General features: G+C 47.4%; 1 protein-coding gene and 1 non-coding gene across 4 annotated transcripts in view; one reads left to right on the forward strand and one right to left on the reverse strand.

Moving 5' to 3' along the window:
- The first annotated feature begins 4,808 nt into the window (after nucleotides 1-4,808).
- Nucleotides 4,809-20,111, forward strand: part of SUSD6 (sushi domain containing 6) — a 95,081-nt gene continuing 79,778 nt past the window's right edge. For 2 of the 3 annotated variants that reach the window (XM_027552269.1, XM_027552268.1), the window contains exon 1: nucleotides 4,809-5,061. The gene's annotated coding sequence lies outside the window, so the exon portion shown is untranslated. Of the gene's footprint in view, nucleotides 5,062-5,364; nucleotides 5,480-20,111 lie in introns of those variants that run through there. The other variant, XM_027552270.1, reaches the window with a different exon arrangement.
- On the reverse strand, nucleotides 8,885-8,987 carry LOC113900578. The gene has a single exon (XR_003513208.1). It is a non-coding gene; the product is annotated as a U6 spliceosomal RNA (small nuclear RNA).

Genomic DNA, 20,111 nt, shown 5'->3' on the forward strand with positions numbered 1-20,111 from the left:
TGATGCCATCCAGCCGTCTCATCCTCTGTCACGCCTTTTTCCTGCCTTCAATCTTTCCCAGCATCAGGGTCTTTTCCAGTGAGTTGGCTCTTTGCATCAGGTGGCCAAAGTATTAGCAGTAAGAGGGTGTTACAAAATACTATCCAAAGGAGGTATCGGTTTGAAGGAACAGTTGAGACTCTCTGGTTTGAAGCAGAGGCTCTGTCCATGGCCCATTTTCTGTCCCACAGAGATTGTCCCTGCTGCCATGTGCTTCCTGCTAGGGAGTGCTGTGGCTGAGCTCTGAGGAGGGAGTCAGAGAATCTTGTCTGAGAATCAGTCTGAGAATCTTGTCGTAAGACTAAAGGGCCGGGACTTCCCTGGCAGTCCAGTGGTTACGACTTTGTGCTGCCAATGCAGGGGGCATGGGTTTGATCCCTTCTGGGGAAACAAGATGCTGCATGCTACTGCTGCTGCTGCTGCTAAATCGCTTAAGTCGTGTCCAACTCTGTGCGACCCCATAGACGGCAGCCCACCAGGTTCCCCCGTCCCTGGGATTCTCCAGGCAAGAACACTGGAGTGGGTTGCCATTTCCTTCTCCAATGCATGAAAGTGAAAAGTGAAAGGGAAGTCGCTCAGTCGTGTCCGACTCTTCGCGACCCCATGGACTGCAGCCTACCAGGCTCCTCCGTCCATGGGATTTTCCAGACAAGAGCACTCCCCACCAAAATTAAATTAATTAAAAATAAACAAATAAATAAAAGACTCAAGGGCAGAGACCTGCATTCTCACTTCCACCACTAGAGGTCAGGCATTCACAAGGGACAGGGACTGGCGGCCCCTCTTCATTCAACCTTCCTTTCAGGTTCCTGTCCCTTCATCCCTGGTAACTGGGGATCCAACTCTGCCAGGGGAATTTAAACAAAATCTTCTTAGTGCACCTCAGAGGAGGCAACGGAATCAACACACTGTGGGGGCATCAAATCTTTTCCACCCAACCTTCCCTGTAAAATGGAGACTCTCTAGGGTCTGGCTGTCTCTTAGAGGTAACCCATGTTCTCTGTCACTCACTGGCTTTAATGGGAAGTGTATCCAACCCTGGGCCATCTCTGCTGGATTCACTGTTCCTACATGGTGACTTCTATAGACACACACATGCTGGTAAATGTTTACCAACTTGTTCTGGGAGTTGGGGGGTAATTTGTAGTGTTTACTAATTTCTGTGATGTAAATACTTTCACTATGTCTGATTTCAGTTATTAATGAGATGTCACTGAACCTGGAATTGGGAAGAGATGCTAAATAGCATAGTCGTCATCACGCATATGTGCTCAGTCGTGTCTGACTCTTCACAACCCCATGTACTGTAGCCTGCCAGGCTTCTCTGTCCATGGGATTCTCCAGGCAAGAATACTGGAGTGGGTTGCCATTTCCTCCTCCAGGGGATCTTACTGACCCAGAGATCGAACCCCTGACTCCTGAAGCTCCTGCCTTGCAGACAGATTCTTTACCTGCAGAGCCACTGGGGAAGCCCAAATAGCATAATATGATATAGTATTTCCAACATACATGCATAATAGATGTAAATAAACTTGAAAGCGTAGATAAGAGTACAATGTAGTAAAATTAAGAAGTGATATGTTTTGAGTGTGTGTTAGTTTAAAACTTTTGTTTTAGTGTAGTGTAAATGCCATTATTTGGAGAAGGCAATGGCACCCCACTGCAGTACTCTTGCCTGGAAAATCCCATGGACAGAGGAGCCTGGTGGGCTGCCATCCATGGGGTCGCTAAGAGTTGGACACAACTGAAGCAACTTAGCAGCAGCAGCAGCTTTCTTTATAGTCCAACTCTCACATCCATACACAACTACTGGAAAAACCATAGCTTTGACTACCCAGCCCTTTGTTGGCAAAGTAATGTCTCTGCTTTTTAATATGCTGTCTAGGTTGGTCATAACTTTTCTTCCAACGAGCAAGGAGCTTTCATTTTATGGCTGCAGTCACCATCTGCAGTGATTTTGGAGCCTCCCCAAAAAAGTCTGTCACTGTTTCCACTGTTTCCCCATTTATTTGCCAGAAGTGATGGTACTAGATGCCATGATCTTACTTTTCTGAATGTTGAGTTTTAAGCCACCTTTTTCACTCTCCTTTTTCACTTTCATCAAGAGGGTCTTTAGTTCTTCTTTGCTTGGTGATGTCATCTACATATCTGAAGTTATTGATATTTCTCCTGGCAATCTTGATTCCAGCTTGTGCTTCATCCAGCCCAGTGTTTCTCATGATGTACTCTGCATATAAGTTAAATAAGCAGGGTGACAATATACAGCCTTGACATACTCCTTTCCTTGTTTGGAACTAGTCTGTTGTTCCATGTCCAGTTCTAACTGTTGCTTCCTGACCTGAATACAGATTTCTCAAGAGGCGGGTCAGGCGGTCTGGTATTCCCATCTCTTTAAGAATTTTCCACAGTTTGTTGTGGTCCACACAGTCAAAGGCTTTGGCATAGTCAATAAAGGAGAAGTAGATGTTTTTCTAGAACTCTCTTGCTTTTTCCATGATCCAGCGGATGTTGGCAATTTGATCTCTGGTTCCTCTGCCTTTTCTAACAGGTTTCTCAGGAGGCAGGTAAGGTGGTCCAGTATTCCCACCTCTTTAAGAATTTTCCAGTTTGTTAGAGGAGGAAATTGAGCAGGGAGGGAGGGTGTCCACCTTCTGCAGTGAGTCTGGATCTCGGAAATGTTAAAAAACAAAATTCAACCCAATAACTTTGAAGATCTAATTGACTTTATTCAATGGTTCAGGAATCAGGGAGAACCCCATCTAGCAACTATAAGGGCACTCAGAGGGGCTGTACAAAATGGAAGGTTTTTTACAGGAAAAAGGGTGGGGCAAGGGACCTATTGTTAAAAGAAATGAAAGTGGGGGGGTGGGGGGGAGAAGTGCCAAGGGTTTTACTATGTAGATTGTTTCTTCTTCTCTTCGGGAATGGAGAGGGTCCCTGTGACAGATTATTATGTGACAGCTTCTCATTGGTGCCAACCAGAAAATTCCAAACTCATTAAGATTACATTTATGGTAAAGATTGAAACTGCAATTGGGCTCGGTATTAAATCTAGCTTTGGAATCATGGGCTTTAGCACAAGTGACGCCATTTTGGGCCTGTGGGTTTTCTCTTTAACAGAACTTAGGGAGCAAAGAAGGCAGAACAAGGACAGACTTATGGAAAAGGAAGCAGCAGCGGTAATGCAGGCCCCAGAATGGGAGGGTTTCCTTGCTGCTGCTGCCAAGTCGCTTCAGTCCTGTCCGACTCTTAGCGACCCCATGGACTGCAGCCTACCAGGCTCCTCTGTCCATGGGATTTTCCAGGCAAGAGTACTGGAGTGGGGTGCCATTGCCTTCTCCAGGGTTTCCTTGGGATAGGTGTGTATGCTTGGTGGTGGACATTCTGCTTGCTTTGTTTGAACTACCTCAAACATTTGACTTGTTAATCACAGCACTTTTTTAGAGAAGCTAGCAGAATTGGGCTGGGTGAGAGACCCTGAGAACCTGCCTGACCCAAGTTGCAGCAGAGGCTCTGGGTCCAAGCCCAGACTCTGGCACTGCCTATCAAGTAGGAACGCCTCAACATTAATTGAGCACCTCTGAGACAAGTATTGTTCAAGACCCTGGGGCGCAAAGATATAAAATCAAAACTTTTTGTCATTAAGGGGTTATTCTCTGGTGGCGCAGTGATAAAGAATCTGCCTGTGCATAGAGGAGATAAGATTTCATCCCAGGGTTGGGAAGATCTCCTGGAGAAGGAAATGGCAACCCACTTCAGTATTCTTGCCTGGGAAATCCCACGGACAGAGCAGCCTGGTGGGCTTCAGTGCATGGGGTTGCAAGAATGGGACACGACTTAGCTACTAAAACAACAACAATAAAGCCCTGTAAACACAAGCAGAGGACTTATCTCCTATGGCCGCAGGGGGACCACCTATATATAGAGAGAGATGCTATAACTATAAAGTGCTCAAACTGGTTGCATACTGTATGTTGGAAAATAGCCCTGGGAGACAAAGCTCAGGCTGGGAAATAAAGCCAGGAGTGCGGCGGGGTACTATAGCCGACTCTGACAGCCCTCGAGCTGAACTTGTTTTCTGAACTTTGAGATCCGTTGCGTGCGTTTAGAATGCCGAGGAATCCCTTTTAGGAAAGCCTGTTAAAATAGATTTTTAACACTAACGGCTTAAACACTCCAGTCGTAGCCTTTTTGAATCAGAATGGCTGAACGAGGGACCCTAAATCTGCATTTTTACACCCCTACCCCCGGGACAATCTGACGCTGGTAGGCTTCGCAACAACAACAAAAACAACAGCTTAGCGACGGGCCTGAAGAGAGATTCCTAAGTCCAAAGCTAAGGCAGCAGGAACGAAAGCGCCTAGCCGACCGGAGAGCAAACCAATCCTTTGCAAATAACAGTACTCCAAAAAAATAAATCCTAGCCGAATACTACAAATAATAATACAAACAATAAGAGCAGAAGAACTGAGAGGCTAAGCGCAAAGCCGTCGCAGTCAGCCCGCAACACCTCCTCCCAGTCTACTCTGGCGGAGTTGGCGTGACGGTCCCTTTAAGAACTCCCTTTCTTCCTCTGTCTCGCCTGCCGCGAGGCGTGAGGCGTGCGGGCCGGCCGGCGGCGCGTGCGTGCTGGCAGCCGTCTACCGGCCGGGCCTTTTCCCCAACGGGACGATCGCTGCGGCCGACGCCGGCGCTCGTTACGTGCGCGCGCGTGGCCCCGCCCCTCGCCCGCCCCTTCCCCTCCCCCCTCCGCGGCCTCCCCCGCCCGCGCCGTACAGCTGGCCCAGTGACGCGAGCACTGCCACTGCTGCCGCCGCGGTGTTCCATTCTCCTCAGCCGGCGACAGCCTCGTCCCCCTGCCACCGGCCTCCTCCTCACGCAGCGCCGGCCAGACGACGGCACGCGCGCGGGGGCTCGCCTAGACCCGAGAGGGCTGCGGGCGCGCGCAGGCGACGGAGCGGATCCCAGCGCCGCGGAACCTGAGAGCGCCCCCCTCCCGGAGGTCGCCGCGCCGTCCCCCCGGTGAGTTGTCACCGCGGCCGGGGGCGCGGCGCGGGGCCGGGCATTGTGTCACAGGAGCGCCCGACCGGGCCGGCTGTCAGGGGCGCGGGGCCGGCGCGCACAGCCCAGGAGGGGGACGGCTTGGGGAGCCCGGGCAGCCGCCCCGAGTCGGCTGCTGTCCGCGCTTCCTGGCCCGGCGCCCCGGGGTGTCACCCCAACTCCCCGGGCGGCGAGCCCCGGTGCTTGGCGTGGGCCGGGAGGGCTGGCGGGGTGGGCTGTGTGCCGAGGCCGGGAGGAGCACCGACCGGCAGGCTTACGGCCGGGAGCTTGGTGGCCGGGACCGGGGCGCGCTGCCCAGGGGCCTCTCCGGTCGTGCGGGGTCGCGCTCCGAACCGGAGTTCAGGGTGGAGACCGCACTTTGCAGGTCGCAGGAGAGGAGGTAGGCAGAGGCTTTCTTTTCTTTATTACTTGTTAACCGTTTTCGCGTCAGGGCCAACGAAAGCGGCGGGTCCCGAGCTGGGGCAGGGTCGGCTTAGCGATGGTGGACTTCGCAGGACAACCTTGGAGCCGAGGTGTGCAAGCCTCGGAGCTTCATGGAGCTCCCGCGTCTCGTCTGGTCTTTAATCTCAAAACTTCATTATTATCCGGGCTGAGACGCACCGAAACCACTTCCTGTTTGTGTATGTAGACTTTTTTTTTTTTTAATTTCTGGTTTTTAGAAGCTCCAAATATTGGTGTCGGTCTGACCCTCCCACAGGGTTGTGACTCTGGGGGCAGCTGAAGTGGGAAAAGTTACCCCGTAAGGGAGGTCAGGAGAAGGAGGTGGTTTGGGGCACCGTGAGACCCAGGAGAAAAGCGTCGAAAACACATCTTTAGCTGGCTCGAGGGAAGTTCAGCAAGGAGGCCTGATGCTGCTGTTCCCATAGAATGTCCTCTGGTGGTAGGTACTTCCTCCGGCTATTTCTCAGATCACTTGCATCCTTATTTCTTTTCTCCAGGGTACACATTGATGGTGTGTTTGCACAACATTCGCTTGTTCATACATTCTTTCTTTTCTTTAGTTTCACGAAAGTTTTTGTGATATAGGATATATGCCAGGCACTGTGTGCTAGGTATTCGGGTTACTGCAGTGAATAAGACAGAACCCAGCCATTCCTTACAGAGTTCACAGTTTTTAAATCAACTCATTTTGGATTATGTTGTTAATTTTCACTGGTGGCCATTGCTGCTTAAGGAAGTTTTGCCCAGTGTGTTAATAGGGGACAGTACTGGTACAAGACCTGATAAATAGAAATCCCTGTCCACAGAGTGGCTTTTTGGATACTGTAGTAGAAGTGTTCTGTGAAACCAAACCTCACCTGCAGCTAGATGGGGCAGGTCCCTGATCAGAGTAAGACATCCCAGGGCTCCCCCACCGCCGCCACCACCACCCTGCAGTGCTTAAACCCTCAGAGCAAACCCTTTGTCAGATGGCAGAGTTCAGCTTATTTGCTTGAGGCTTGCCTGCTCAAAGGTCAGAATTTGGGCAGATAGAAACGAAAGGAAGAAAGGTAGAATGAGCTATTACAGATGCAGGCTGGCAGACGATGAGCCCTCAGCACTTTGTCTGGTCTCCTGGCTGGTCTCCATCATGTGGTGGTTGAACTTGTGCTGTCATGTAATGGTCTCTTCGTAGGGGATTTCCTCCCTTGCGATGGCCAGGGCAGCAATCTCTATAGCTTCCTCCCCACCCCCCATAACACATGTATGCACCCTCCAAAGGGAATTATTCACCTGACTTCTTAAAAGGAAGAACGTATTTTAAGTTTACTGCTACTCAGCATTATGCATTTCCATCCTCCAGGAAAAAAATTTGCCTTATGTTTAAAATGTTTCCTTGTTCTCTTTTTCCACATTCTTAGCTCTTTGATAACCAGATAACTACTGGTATCTGTCTGTGGCCCAGAGAATTATAGTACTGTGTCTTTGAAAAAATTCGTGAGTCATGTAATCTTCCTTATTTCTGTTCCAAAACAGTTGAACTGGGGAGAATGTCTTGAGCAGAGCCTCTTGCAGGCGGAGAAGGAAGGCCAGAGAGCACATGTCCTCGTCTTCCTCTCTAGTTCTCCGTTTACCAAGGGGCGATTTGCAGAGAGGGACATGATGCCTGTGTCCAGGCCTGACATGCCCACTTGGAGGCCTGAATGTCTGCAGACCCACCAGGCCCAGTTGTGTAATTGCCATGCAGGAAGCACTTTCCTGAGCTCCTGAACTGACATGTGATCTCCTAGTGAAAGCTGACTAGCAGGATTCCTTTTCCCTCTTCCATTCTCCTGGACAGTAGGGAAGTCTTGTCTGGGGGTATTCCCTCAGGCAGTAGGAGAAACAGGAGAAGGGACAAGGAGAGGGAGAAGCCCAGTGCCTTTTTTGTTTTTAACTTTGCAGGCAGATACTACTGTGGTACAGACTTGAGTGCAAATTTGCTTCTTGGGTTAAGAGTAAGCATTGGGACAAATGCTTGTATGTTAATAGAGACTCTTTTCTCCTGGTCGAGATGGCTTCAGGCTAGGGTCCACTCACATATCCAACTGTGGTGAGGCTTCACTTAATGGAATGAGTTTAAAAAAAATTAATATTCTTAAGTTACATTGCCACATTGCAGGAAACTTGAAACTAGAGCAGTGAGAAATAAGGCCCATGATATGCCAGTGTTGTTTCCTTATTGGTTGGAATGAAGGCTACAGCTCGAGGCTGGGGCTGGGGGATATGTGATGGGTGTTGGAAGCTGCTAACAACTATGGATCTGAGACCAAAGAAGCAGTCTCAGGACAGCTCAAGGACCATCCTTGAGCATCAAGACACGTTCACGCCTGCCCTGGCTAGGATTCATGGCAGCAGCCGTTCTACCCTTAGATGGCTATGAGTTCTGGTGTCTCTTTGTAAAATCTTTATCAGAAAAAGTAGAGATGCTGGAAAGAGGCACCTCAGACAAGGGCTAGGTTTTAGCAGCAGAGTCTGTGGGCACCTACGGATGTTTCCCTTTTCTTGTGCTCACCTGTGTCTGTGGTGCTGGCCTTTTTCTTTCCCTCTTAGTTCCTTGGCCTAGAAACCGGCAGGATTCCTCTATTTGCTCTCTGATCGTCTGGTTCATACCTGAGTGTGGAAGTCTCCACTCCTTTGGTAGACTTTGCAGTGGTGCTGAGCTGGGTTGCTGCAGCTGTGGAAGGCCACCTGTGCTGTCGTCAGGGCTAGGGGACGGTTGAGTCTCTGTGAAGGTGCTGGTACAGCAGGAACAGGAAACGCAGCTACTATGGTGAAAACTAAGTGGGTTTCACAGACTCTGTTGTTGCCTGTGATGTATTCTGCCTCCCTGACTCTTCCATCTCAAAAGAGGAAAATAGCCACCCTTGAAACATCAGAAGCTGCGTGCCAAGAATTCATGCAGTCCTCCAGAAACAGGATATTATTGAAGCATTTTTCTCAAGCAGAAACAGATGTAGTTCCCTGTTAGTGTCGCCAGTGTTAGTGGATCCTTATAAAATTACCTGATAGCAGTGTGCCCTTAAGTGTACCCCCCAACATGTATACAAGCATTATTATTATTATTATTATTATTTTTGGCAGAGCCTCATTGCTTAATCTGGGGAAGGTTAGCCTGGGATTCCTGATCAAAGTTAGCCTGGGTTTGTAGATGCAGAGGTTGTGACCGACAGTTCCTTATTACTCAAGAGGATCTTGTGTGGTGAAAAATTTGATGACTCAGGATTCTTTCCTCCTGTAGTTGGTGATTGAACACAGAACCTCAGGGAAGAGACACAGATAGGGGTTTTTCCCCCAATTTACCCTTTCTTTCTGTCCTTTTTTTTTTTTTGTGGAACACTTCACGAATTTGCGTGTCATCCTTGTGCAGGGGCCATGCTAATCTTCTCTGTATAATTTCAGTTTTAGTATGTGTGCTGCTAAAGCACTCTTTCTGTCCGTTTTTAAGAAGGGGAAAGTCTAATCTTTCCAAATCCAGCCTCCTGCCAGCAGTGACTTGCCTTCATTCACAGAAGTTGAAGACTAGAGTGTAAATTGCCCTATATGTAGACTCTCCTTGCTGAAATTTTGGCTAGACTAGGCTAATGATGCGAAGAACTGACTCATTGGAAAAGACCCTGATGCTGGGAAAGATTGAAGGCAAGAGGAGAAGGGGACGACAGAGGATGAGATGGCTGGATGGCATCACTGACTCAATGGACATGAGTTTGAGTAAGCTCCGGGAGTTGGTGATCGACAGGGAAGCCTGGCATGCTGCAGTCCATGGGGTCACAAAGAGTCAGAAACAACTGAGCAACTGAACTGAACTGAGGCCAATGAAACATGCTTCTGGGAATGGGAAAGGGGTATTCATCCCTTTCTTCCTTCTTTGGGTTATTCTTAGTTGATCTCAGTAAACTGAGTTGATGGGAGTTTAAAAAAGAGAACTTGAAAAAGAGAACAAGGTGGTTTTGCTTATTTTGCATTTTAAGTTGTCAAGACAAACTGAGGGGAGAGGGGAGACTGAGGCTTTTTTTTTTTAAATTGTTAATATGCTGGGACAAGATTACAGAAGACTTGGAAAATAGAGGAGGGGAACCACTGTGATTCTACCATGCTAACACAAACATCATGTCCATGTATGTATTCTGTGGTAGTCCTGTACATTCGATTTTCTATTTCTTTTTATCATCCAACATTACAGCATAAACATTTTCCTGTAATGACACATAACTTTTATAATTATTTTTAGTGGCTTTATAAAATTCCGTTAACTAGATCAGCTGTGATTTAAATACCCTTTTTTATACATCTGCTTCCCCGGTGGCTCACATGGTTAAGTGTCTGCCTGCAGTGCGAGAGACCTGGGTTCGATCCCTGGGTCAGGAAGATCCCCTGGAGAAGGCAGTGGCACCCCACTCCAGTACTCTTGCCTGGAAAATTCCATGGACAGAGGAGCCTGGTAGGCTGCAGTCCATGGGGTTGCAAAGAGTTGGACACGACGGAGCAACTTCATTTTTTTTTTTTTTTTCATTCATTTTATACATCTAGATTATTTCTAAGTTGGCTCAAGGAGATTTTTTTTTTGGAGGGTGATTTTATTTTGTCATGACATTTTTAAAAGACAACTTTATTGAGACATAATTTATATATCATAAAGATCATCCATTTCAAATGTACAAGCAATGGATTATACTATATTTAGCATTGTCCAGCGATCACCATAATCTAATCTAATCTAATCTTAGAACATTTTCATCACCTCCCAAAGCAACTCCATTAGTAATCACTCCCTATTTCTCTACAATTCCTCTGGTTCAGGGGTACCACTAGTCCACTGCTCTGTCTGTAGTTTACGTATTAGGACATTTCATTTGAATAGAATCATATATTATACAGTCTTTAATGATTGCCTTCTTTAATTTAGCATAATGTTGCTGAGGCTTATCCATGTTGTAACATATGTCACTACTTCATTCTGCTTTATTGCTGAATAATCTGTTGTATAGATATACCATATTTTGTTTATTCATCAGCAGAAAAACATTTGGGTTGGTTCTGTTTTGGTGATTATGAATAGTGCTGCTATGAACTCATGGTTTTTGTGTAGGCATAGATTTTTTAATTTCTCAGGGAATTATTTTTAAAGCTGCATCTGTATTTTTATTTTGGATTTAATGTTCTACTTGGTTATGTTGTTTGTTTGGGTAAGAACAGTATAGTGAGATCTCTTGTCGAAAGATGTTGAAGGTATTGCCCTGAATTTAAGAAGAGGTGCTCTATCTCTCTGTCTATATCACATATTTAAGAAGTTTGAACTCTCCAATAGCATTGTTTCCAGGTCTTTGGTGCAGAACTTTATAAACAGCAGCGAGAGCTAATAGATGCAATAGTGCTTAAATTCAGTGCACATGTACTGCTACTTAAAAAAAAAAAAAGGGGGGAGCGGGGAGAGGGGTGGGGTGGTGGTTTAGCATGAAGGCTCCCAGTTCTAAATCACATCATCATGTCTTTTGGAAAGAGAGTTACCATGAACCCCACAGAGCCTTCCTTATCAATGTAATTTATAGTTCTCAAAAGTTTTTCCTCTCTGTATGAAAAATTGCATACAAGGGCTCTGTGCACCTGCTTGAGGCTGCTGCTGGGCTGGGGAGCGGCGTGCCTGATGAAGAGAAAGCCAGCCAGTGATGGGGGAGGGGGAGGGGCTGTGTAAACACAAGTCTAGAAAAAATATTCTTTAGAACAGCTCTTACAGGCAGACCTTAGTTGCACCCAAGGTTTAAAATATAGATCATGCCAGACACAAAGAGGAACAGATGGTGCTGCTGGGAGTGTCATTTCCTCCACAGAATCTACCCCTGGGTGGCTTTGCATCATAGCAGCCTCAGTACTGAAATAGTGCCATGCCTACTTTCGCCCTTGTCTTAATTGGAACTCCTAGCATTTGTGATTAGTAGCTGTTCTTGCTTCTCCTGCTCCTAGATTCCTACCAGAATCTCTTGAAAGTGTGCATGTATAGGGCACCTGAAGATCAGAGAGTCCAGAAAGTTCTACCTCAGAAATATGTGGGACACAGGCCACATGCCTTTTGTCCACAAGCCAGACAAAACCTAGGAAGTTGAGTTATTTTCCCTTGTACCTGTTTCAGGTTCCTGTACCTGTAGCTAAGTCCCCGGACCAGTTCTTCCAGAAAGTTCGTGTATGTGTGTGTAAATGTGTATGAGTGCAGCCATAACTTCACAGCCACTGTTCACTGCCAAAAGTTTTAGATTTGGAGTAGGCTCTACCTGTTAATGGCTTCCCTTGTGGCTCAGATGGTAAAGAATCTGCCTGCAATGCAGGGGACCTGGGTTTGATCCCTGGTTTGGGAAGATCCCCTGGAGAAGGGAATGGCAACCCACTCAGTATTCCTGCCTGAGAAATCCCATGGACAGAGGAGCCTGATGGGCTACAATCCGTGGAGTCACTGAGCAACTAACACTTTCACTTTCACTACCTGTTAATTTAAATTCTGTTCCTAAGTACTAGGAGTCTCAAAAGAGTGAGGACACAGTATCCACATGTTACTTGCACAGTACGTCAGGCATGTGACCAGAGAGAGCTTGTGAAATGCCGGAGTTGGAACAATGGGGCTTGAGGATGGTCTCATTTCACCACCTCACTTTATAGAGAAAAATGGGATATGGTTGCTCAGAGCTCATTTCCTTGAGTGCTGACGGGGCCAGGGCAGAAGCCAGGGCTTCAGATTCCTAGTCTGGTGCATTTTCTGTCCCAGTGTGATCAGCTTCTTTTCCCTGGGCCTCTTCCAGGAAAGAGGGCTGGAGCCCAAAAGGGTATGTGGTTCATATCGTTAGAAACAAACTCATATCCCTCTGTGATTGTGGCTTTTGAGTCTTTAGTAGTGAAATTACAAGAGAATGAGCCTCTAAATTCAGTTCTTCAGAAGAACTGTTCCTTAAAATGGGAGTTGTTGTGTTTAGCCTGGCCTGCTTAACTCTTCTATCTCTGTACTGTGCTTCCTTACAATTTAAAAAACACTCTGACTCCAGGCCGACGGGATGTGTTCTCTGAGTCATTTTCCCCTTGCGGTCTCTCTCGCCTAGGTGAGGCGGTGGCAGGTACTGGTGGCATCCTGGATGTAGGAGGACTGCCCAGTATCTGAGAACATGCTGTCTGGGCGAGCTGACTGCCTCTCCTTCCCACCCTGTTAGCAGACCGAAACCCTTTGCAACCGTGGTTCTGGTTTCCTCAGGTTTATTTCATGTGGGTCAGCCACCCGTCCACATGTATGCAGTGTGAACAAGGTCTCTAACTGTGTCTTTAAGCAGCGAGGAAGGAAACAGACTTCTTGGGTTGAGTTGTCGCATATACTATCTTTCTCCAGATAGCCAGTGAGCAGTTTTGTGTTCAGTGGGTGCTGTTCTTTCAGTTGGCACGCCCGGGGCATTTCTAGAGGGTTAACACATGGTGTGTTGGCTAGTCCACACCTTTATCAATCCTTGATTCTCATCCACCCCCAGGTAGAAACTGTGCCATGGGAAGGCGGTCTACCTCCTTGTTTCAGTCCTATGGGGGATTTTGCTTGTTACACAGCAGGATGGCAAGAAAAACAGGCTCTGGGTTTCATAAGATTTCATTGGTCCATCCTAGTTTCCCCTTTACATGTGCCCTCAAGTCCTAATCATTTGTGAGCTGAAAGTCTGGTTGGGCTGTGACGTCATACTGGTGGGAGGTGGGCAGAGGGTTGCTACAGAAACCAAGAGGAAGGAAGGAATCAGGTCATTTGTGTGGCAGGTACTTAGTGAATGCCTGTGGTTGCTCAGGCATTGTGAACAAAGAACAAAAAGGACACAGCACTTGCCCTCATGAGGTTAACAGTCCGGGGGAATACCCGGGGGTTATTTAATATGACAGTAGTGCTGGAGGAATCTGTTGTGTAAAGCAGGCGTTCAGCTTGGCTACTCAAAAGGAGTGGCTCTGGCTTTTTCAGGGACATTTGTGCTCCAAACCCACAATCACCCTGGAAAGGAGGAGGGCTTGAAACATTCTCTTGGCGAATTCTACCTGGCCTCCCTAGCAAGAGAGCAAATTGCCTTTCTCTGTAGAGCAAGCTCGGTCTAGGAATTTGGAGTCTGGACTCCCATTTTCTGGCTTTACTTGAGTGCTGCACAGTCTGTGGGATCTTAGTTCCCTGACCAGGTATCAAACCGGTGCCTCCTGAAATGGAAGTATGAAATCTCAACCACTGGGCTGCCAGGAAGTCCCAATCAGTTTTTAATGTGTGAATGTTTTCTGACCCTGAAGTATCTTCCCTTCACCCGCTCCCCCACCTTTCTTTTAGTTTAGAGAGAAAAGCCTGTGTGAGTTTAACAGTGAGAAATTGGGAGGGAAGTAGGATCAGTGGTGTGCATTCTTTAGGGAATCTTTTCTTCTCCTTTTCCTTTAAGTCTCAGTTTTAAATAATGTTAATTTGCAGTATCTCTTCCTATTATGGGGCTTTCCTGGTTGCTCAGCTGGTAAAGAATCCACCTGCAGTGCAGGAGACCCTGATTCGATTCCTGGGTCAGGAGGATCTGCTGGAGAAGGAATAGGCTACCCACTCCAGTATTCTTGGGTTTGCCTGGTGGCTCACCTGGTAAAGAATGTGCCTGCAATGTGGGAGACCTGGGTTTGATCCCTGGGTTGGGAATATTCCCTGGAGAAGGGAAAGGTTACCCACTCCAGTATTCTGGCCTGGAGAATTACATGGACTACAGTCTATGGGGTTGAAAAGAGTTGGACACGACTGAGTGACTTTCACTTTCACTTCCTGTTATATCTGGCTTTATAACCTGCCAGGGTGGTAAGGCCCCAGTACACTACTGGCGCAGATAAGGGTCCCAATAAGCACATTTCCCACGTAGGCTCAGGTTCTTGGCTAAGATTGTAAGTTCCTCAGGGTCAGTGCTTGTCTCGTCCACTTCTTTATACTCAGCTCCTGGATTAACTGGTTGATAAGAATTGACCAGATGTAGAGGATTAAAGTAAAAAGGGTGAGAGGGCAAGGTGACTTTGAGCCTTGATGACAAGAAATGTAAGAGTGGCATTATTGATAAAATTCTAGAAAGAAACATTTTGAGGGAGGCCTGGCTTGAGTGGAAAACAAATATAAACAGGGTGATAAGAAGCTGTTAACATTCATCAAGTTCATTCCGACTGGTGGCTGGAAAAGAAAAGAGCTCAGGACCCGTGGAGGTGGAGGGAGGGAGGGAAGGAAGGAAACAGAGGATATTGGTTGTCCAGAATGTTTCAGTGAGGCCAGTCAAAAACAAATTACAGGACCCGTTACGAATTTTGATCCTAGACCAGAGAGTTACCCCTTCTGATATTCAGGTGCAGGACTTTGTTTCTGGGAAACTGTCATTCTTTTAAAAGCCTCAAGAGGTATCAGTCACACCCTTAATCCAATTTACACGTGTGCCATCTACTTGTTTGGCCTTTTTTTTTTTACAGATACATAACATCCACTGCACATCTGGCTGCAGGCAAGGAAGTGGTTAACATAAGATGGCTTGTTTTCTGTTCTCCGGAACCAAGCTCTTCTGGGTGCATGCTCAGTCGTGTCCACCTCTTTGTGACCTTGTGGACTGTAGTCTGCCAGGCTCCTCTGTCCGTGGGATCCTCCAGGCAAGAATCCTGGAGTGGGTTATCATTTCCTCCCCCAGGGGATCTTCCCAACCCAGGGATTGAACCTGCATCTCCTGCATTGCAGGAGGATTCTTTACCACTGAGCCACCAGGGAAACCTGAGCTCTTCTGGGTTGGTACTTTTACTCCTGGAATTATAAAATAGAATTGTGTGGGTCATCTGCTTTGAAGATCTGTGTGTGGTTTGAAAAATCACGCCTTTGAAAGAACGGCTGCTCTCTGCAAATGCTGACCGCTTTCTTGGAATGTATGTGAGACAGTGCACGAACAGATTTCACAGCCTTTCGTATTGGTAAAACTTTCTGTGGATGGTAACAAGTAGATATTTTTCAAGCAGTGCATTGGAACTCATTTATTAATTGAACAAGTATTGAATGCTCTTTCCCACGTAATCATCTCCCCACAGGGATTATTTGCAGCACGGTATAACAGAGGTTTTGAATCGTTTGTCAGTATTTGGTTAGTCTTTTCCTCTCATAGATTTCAAATCCCTAGAGGAGAGAAGGGCTGGTTTAAGTTTCTTCCTCATTTACTTAAGCAGGTTGAATGTTCATATTAATAGCAATAAAGATCTGTTTATTTTACAAAGTACTTTACATAAGGAATCAGATAATTACTGTGAGGAAGATTTCAGTCCCATTTTACAAATGGGACAGCCAAGGCCTTTGCTGACCAGTGGGCATTTAGAATTCACTGTGCTGATAAATAGGGGCGCTGAGTCAGCTGGGGCTGAGGCTGAATCAAACACTGGTATCCTGCTGGGAAACAAGAAAACTCCTGGAATTGCAGACTTGGTAGATTTTAACTTGTGCATGAAAAGCAATGTAGCAGCCCCTTTCCTCGTCCCTACCCCTGTGTCGGCGTGGGTGCTCTCCAGATCAGTATGTCAGTATGTTTTTGTGTATCAGTGGGACAGAGATGTGAAAGTATGTGTAATTCAAAAGGGCACATTGCATCTCCTAACTAAGGAAAAAGCATTGCTGTATAGTCTGAGAAGATTTCACTTTTATTTTTTCAGAGGAGCAGGGAGGCCACAGGGGCAACACCCTGGTATTTAGAAGCCTGTGCAGTTTTGGGGTTAATAGAGGGTCCATTTGGGAGTGAGCCAGAGCAGAAATTCTAAGTTCCTAGGACTCTGTGTGGGGATCTTGAGGGCTCTGCAGTTGTATCCTGTATCAGCGTTGTTGCAGTCCTGTTCTTTCTGCAGGTGTGTTCTGACTGGGACACCAACTGTGGGTCCAGAGCCCCCTGAGACGCCTCCCACTCCTAGGCCGTCCTGAAGAGTGTCCTTTCTTGCTGACATGGGGATCCAGGGTCTCCTGCACGCCTGTCCTGACCTCCTCTTCTCTTCCCCATTGTCCTGCCTCTCTCCCTTTCAGAGGCAGAAGAGCCTGTGTGGACAGTGAGCGGGCTGGAGGGGAAGAAGGTCCTGCCTCGCCCAGGATAGCTTAGATTTGAAAACACGAAGCAGCACTAACGTTGCTGGGGCGGGGTGTGCTCAGACCGCTCTGGCTGTTTTTCCATTTGGTCAGGAAAGTGGAGGAGTGAGACTGGCTGCGGGCCAGGCAGAGTTTCCCCCTTTCCTATGGCGAATGAAAATGGACGATTGTTTGGGGGAGTGGGTATGAGTGGGAGGCGCGGAGCAGGCCTTGTCCTCATGCTGGCCCTGCTCAGCCACTTCCCAGCTTCATGACCCTGAGCGGGCTTAACCTCTCAGACGTGGAGTTTTATCCCTTGTGAAGTGGAGGTGAGAATGTTCCCACTGGCTGGCTCTTGACGGGTAGCCACCAGAGTATTAATAATTACCTGGAATGGGGAGTTCTGGGGTGATAAAGGGTAACAGGAAACTAGAATTTCTTTTTGTTTTAATTTATTTTTTAAAAATTGGAGGATAATTGCTTTACAGTGGTTAACTATAACTTCTTAAACTTGCTTTTTGTTTCATTCGAATTTTCACCATTGGCATGGATAACTTAAATGATTTAAATTATGTTGAAAAGTAACCCCTCCTAGGATTGTCACAAAAATAAAATGGGATAGTTAAAACACTCGGTATGGTGTCTGACAATTAAAAGATAACTCATGGCATTTTATTTGGGGAAAGAGGTGATGTTTAGTAGTTGACCCTTGCTTTTTGTAGCGTTAGGTTTTCTGTCTGACTTACGTACTTTGGGTGAGTCTCTTTGTTAAGCCCCAGTTTGTCAACTGAAAATGGGGTTAAAGTCAATATCTGCTACATACAGGGGTTTGGAGGAGACACGCAAAGCAGCTAGCCCGGTGCCTGGCTCCTAGTCGGTGCTCAATAATTATTGCCTGTTAGCCTGTTATCCTCTCAGTCACCCTGGAAGTGAGGAGAGAGTGGTGCCCACTTGAAAGCTTCAGAATGTGAGGCACAGAGTATAGTTTAGGCCAGGTGTCCTGTCTTAAGGCCAAGTGCTGAGTTAGCAGCAGAAATGGTGATGCCAATGCTCTTGTGGCCTATTGGCCCCTCTTGCAAACCAGAGAGGTCTCACCAGTGGGCAGATGGGAAGCCCCGGCCAGGGCTGTGGATGTGAAACACGCCGCTGGCCTGGAGAGTGGGGGTTACTGAAGGTCAGTTTGTCTGAGAAGGGCAGAGGCTGGTTTAGGACCACTTCCTTTCTCCACTCTCCAAGGCACATGGACTGCATCCAGACTGACAGAAGGGAGGGGCTCGTTTCCTCTTGCTTTTCTTTCACATCCTCCTGCTTGTCTTGTGGGGGACTCCTGAATACTGCCCTTGTAGTGGGTTCAGTTTTCCCCGCTCCTTCAGTCTAGCCTTCTCTGCTAACCTGCCCTGCCGCTAGTCCACACCAACAGCCTCCCAGGCCTCCTCCTCCTGTCCTGGAAGGCTAGCACAAGGCCTCTCAGCTTCTCTCTCCACACCCCTTGGGGGCTGCCGGTGACTTTCCACCTGCTCCTCAGCTAGCTGCCTGTCTGTGCGGCTGACTGGGTGAGCTGAAGCCAGACTTGGTGGGAAATCAGTGTTGAGCTTCCTTTTCTGTGTATTCACATTTTGAGAGGGAAAAAAAAAAAAAAATAAAGACCCTGAGTGATTTCTGCCCAGTCTTGTTTTCAGGAGAATGAGAGGTTCTAGTCACCAAACCCACTTGTGGGGCCAGAGCTGATTTTGCCCTGGCTTCTCACCTTGGGTTTGTACAGTATGCTTCTCACCCTCCCCTTTTCAGTTCTCTTTTTACATAACAGGCGTGACCACATTTGCCTTGCTCCCTTCTTCACAGGGGTCACGAAGTCCTTACCCAGAATTGGTGAACAGTATAGGCATTGCAGTGTTTGCAGCTTTAGCAGCCCAGGTTTGTCTGGCGTACTGGAAAAAAGCGTGTGCATACTTGTGCAGAGTCTTGCCCTTGATAGCTTTTATCCTGTTACCCTGTGTTTCGAACACACCCTTTTCCATTTGCATTTGGTGGTGGCTGGTGAGCCTTGTAGTCCATTTTTCCTTGGAGTGTATCCTTGCTGTGGGTGTTGAGTTCACATTTTATGCTTAATTTCCCATCAGGATCTGAACAGTGGGCCTGCTGTGGCGCTACCACCAGCCAAGTCATTGCACCTCGAGACAAGTCTGCTCTGACTCCCAGGCTGCTTTCTTTTCCTTATTTATGGCGGCCTGAAGGCCTCATGAAGTGCATCAAAGTGTTTCCTGTTGGCTTGGTGAAAGGAAGACACTTGGAGGACCTTAAAGGCCTCGTGGAGGGGACCCTCTTACAGTTAGCTAATCACAAATTTAAGACTCTTGAGTGAAGAAGTAGCCCTCCCACCCACTCTGTAAAAGCCCCTCTGAAACTCAAGTGGTTCAGGCTGTTTGTCATGTTGCTGTAGTATTTATCTGGTTTTTGAAGACAGACTTGCCTAAATTAATCCTGATTGTAAGGGTAGTGCCTGGAGGTCTTAGAGGAGAAACTTAGGGAAGAATCAAACTCTGGGTTTATTTCAGGCCTAAGCAGGAGCTGGCAGCAGCGGCTCTGGGGCTCTAGGGAGGGGGGAATGGCACCTGCCTTGGAGCTGTCATCTAGGATGCCACCTTTTGGGAACCAGACTGTAGACAGTTCCTGGCCCGTGTGAAGTTGTGCCTGGGCCTTATCAGAAGTGAACCAGATGGTGTTTCTAGCAAAACTGGCAGGTGTTCTTGCTGTCAGAATTAATTTGAAAGTTTTACATGTAAATGTGGAATTATGGGCATTTTTCTTTTGGGGTTTTAATTGCGTGTGGAAGTGCTACCCTTATCTTAACAACTTTATTCATCTCCTGCCTCTGGCCAGAAGTGACTCCCAACTCCATGTCCTCCTGTCCCCTCTGGTTGCTTTCCTCCTCAGATGGGTCCTTTGTGGTGAGGAGATAGAGGGTGACCTGTCTTGAGTGTAATTTGAAGGTTGCTGATGGGACCGGCTGCCCGGAATGTATCTGCTCCACAGATAACATCAGTGACTAAAACGTTCGTCATTTGAGTCACTCCTTTGAGTTGAGACCTTTGGATGTAGCAGGTATGATACCTAGAAATAATGACTGTATCAGAGTCTCAGAGCCCAGGGAAGAGGAAAGAAGAAAAATCCTGTGGGGACTGGGACAAGGCAGGAGGACCTGAGCGCATGCTCTGTGCCAGGCCCTGTGCTGGGTGCTATTCCTAGGTGGGCCTGTATCCACTTTATACATCAGAAAATCAGGCTCTAAAAACGTTAAGTATTGGGGTTTCCCTGGTGGCTCAGTGGTGAAGAATCCACCTGCCAATGCAGAAGACACAGGTTCGATCCCTGATCTGGGAAGACCCCATCACGTGCCGTGGAGCAACTAAGCCCGTGCACAGCAACTGTTGAGCCTGTGCCCTAGAGCCTGGAAGTCACAACTGCTAAG

This window comes from Bos indicus x Bos taurus, chromosome 10, assembly GCF_003369695.1.
Source record: "Bos indicus x Bos taurus breed Angus x Brahman F1 hybrid chromosome 10, Bos_hybrid_MaternalHap_v2.0, whole genome shotgun sequence".
In the NCBI taxonomy this organism is placed as follows: domain Eukaryota; kingdom Metazoa; phylum Chordata; class Mammalia; order Artiodactyla; family Bovidae; genus Bos; species Bos indicus x Bos taurus.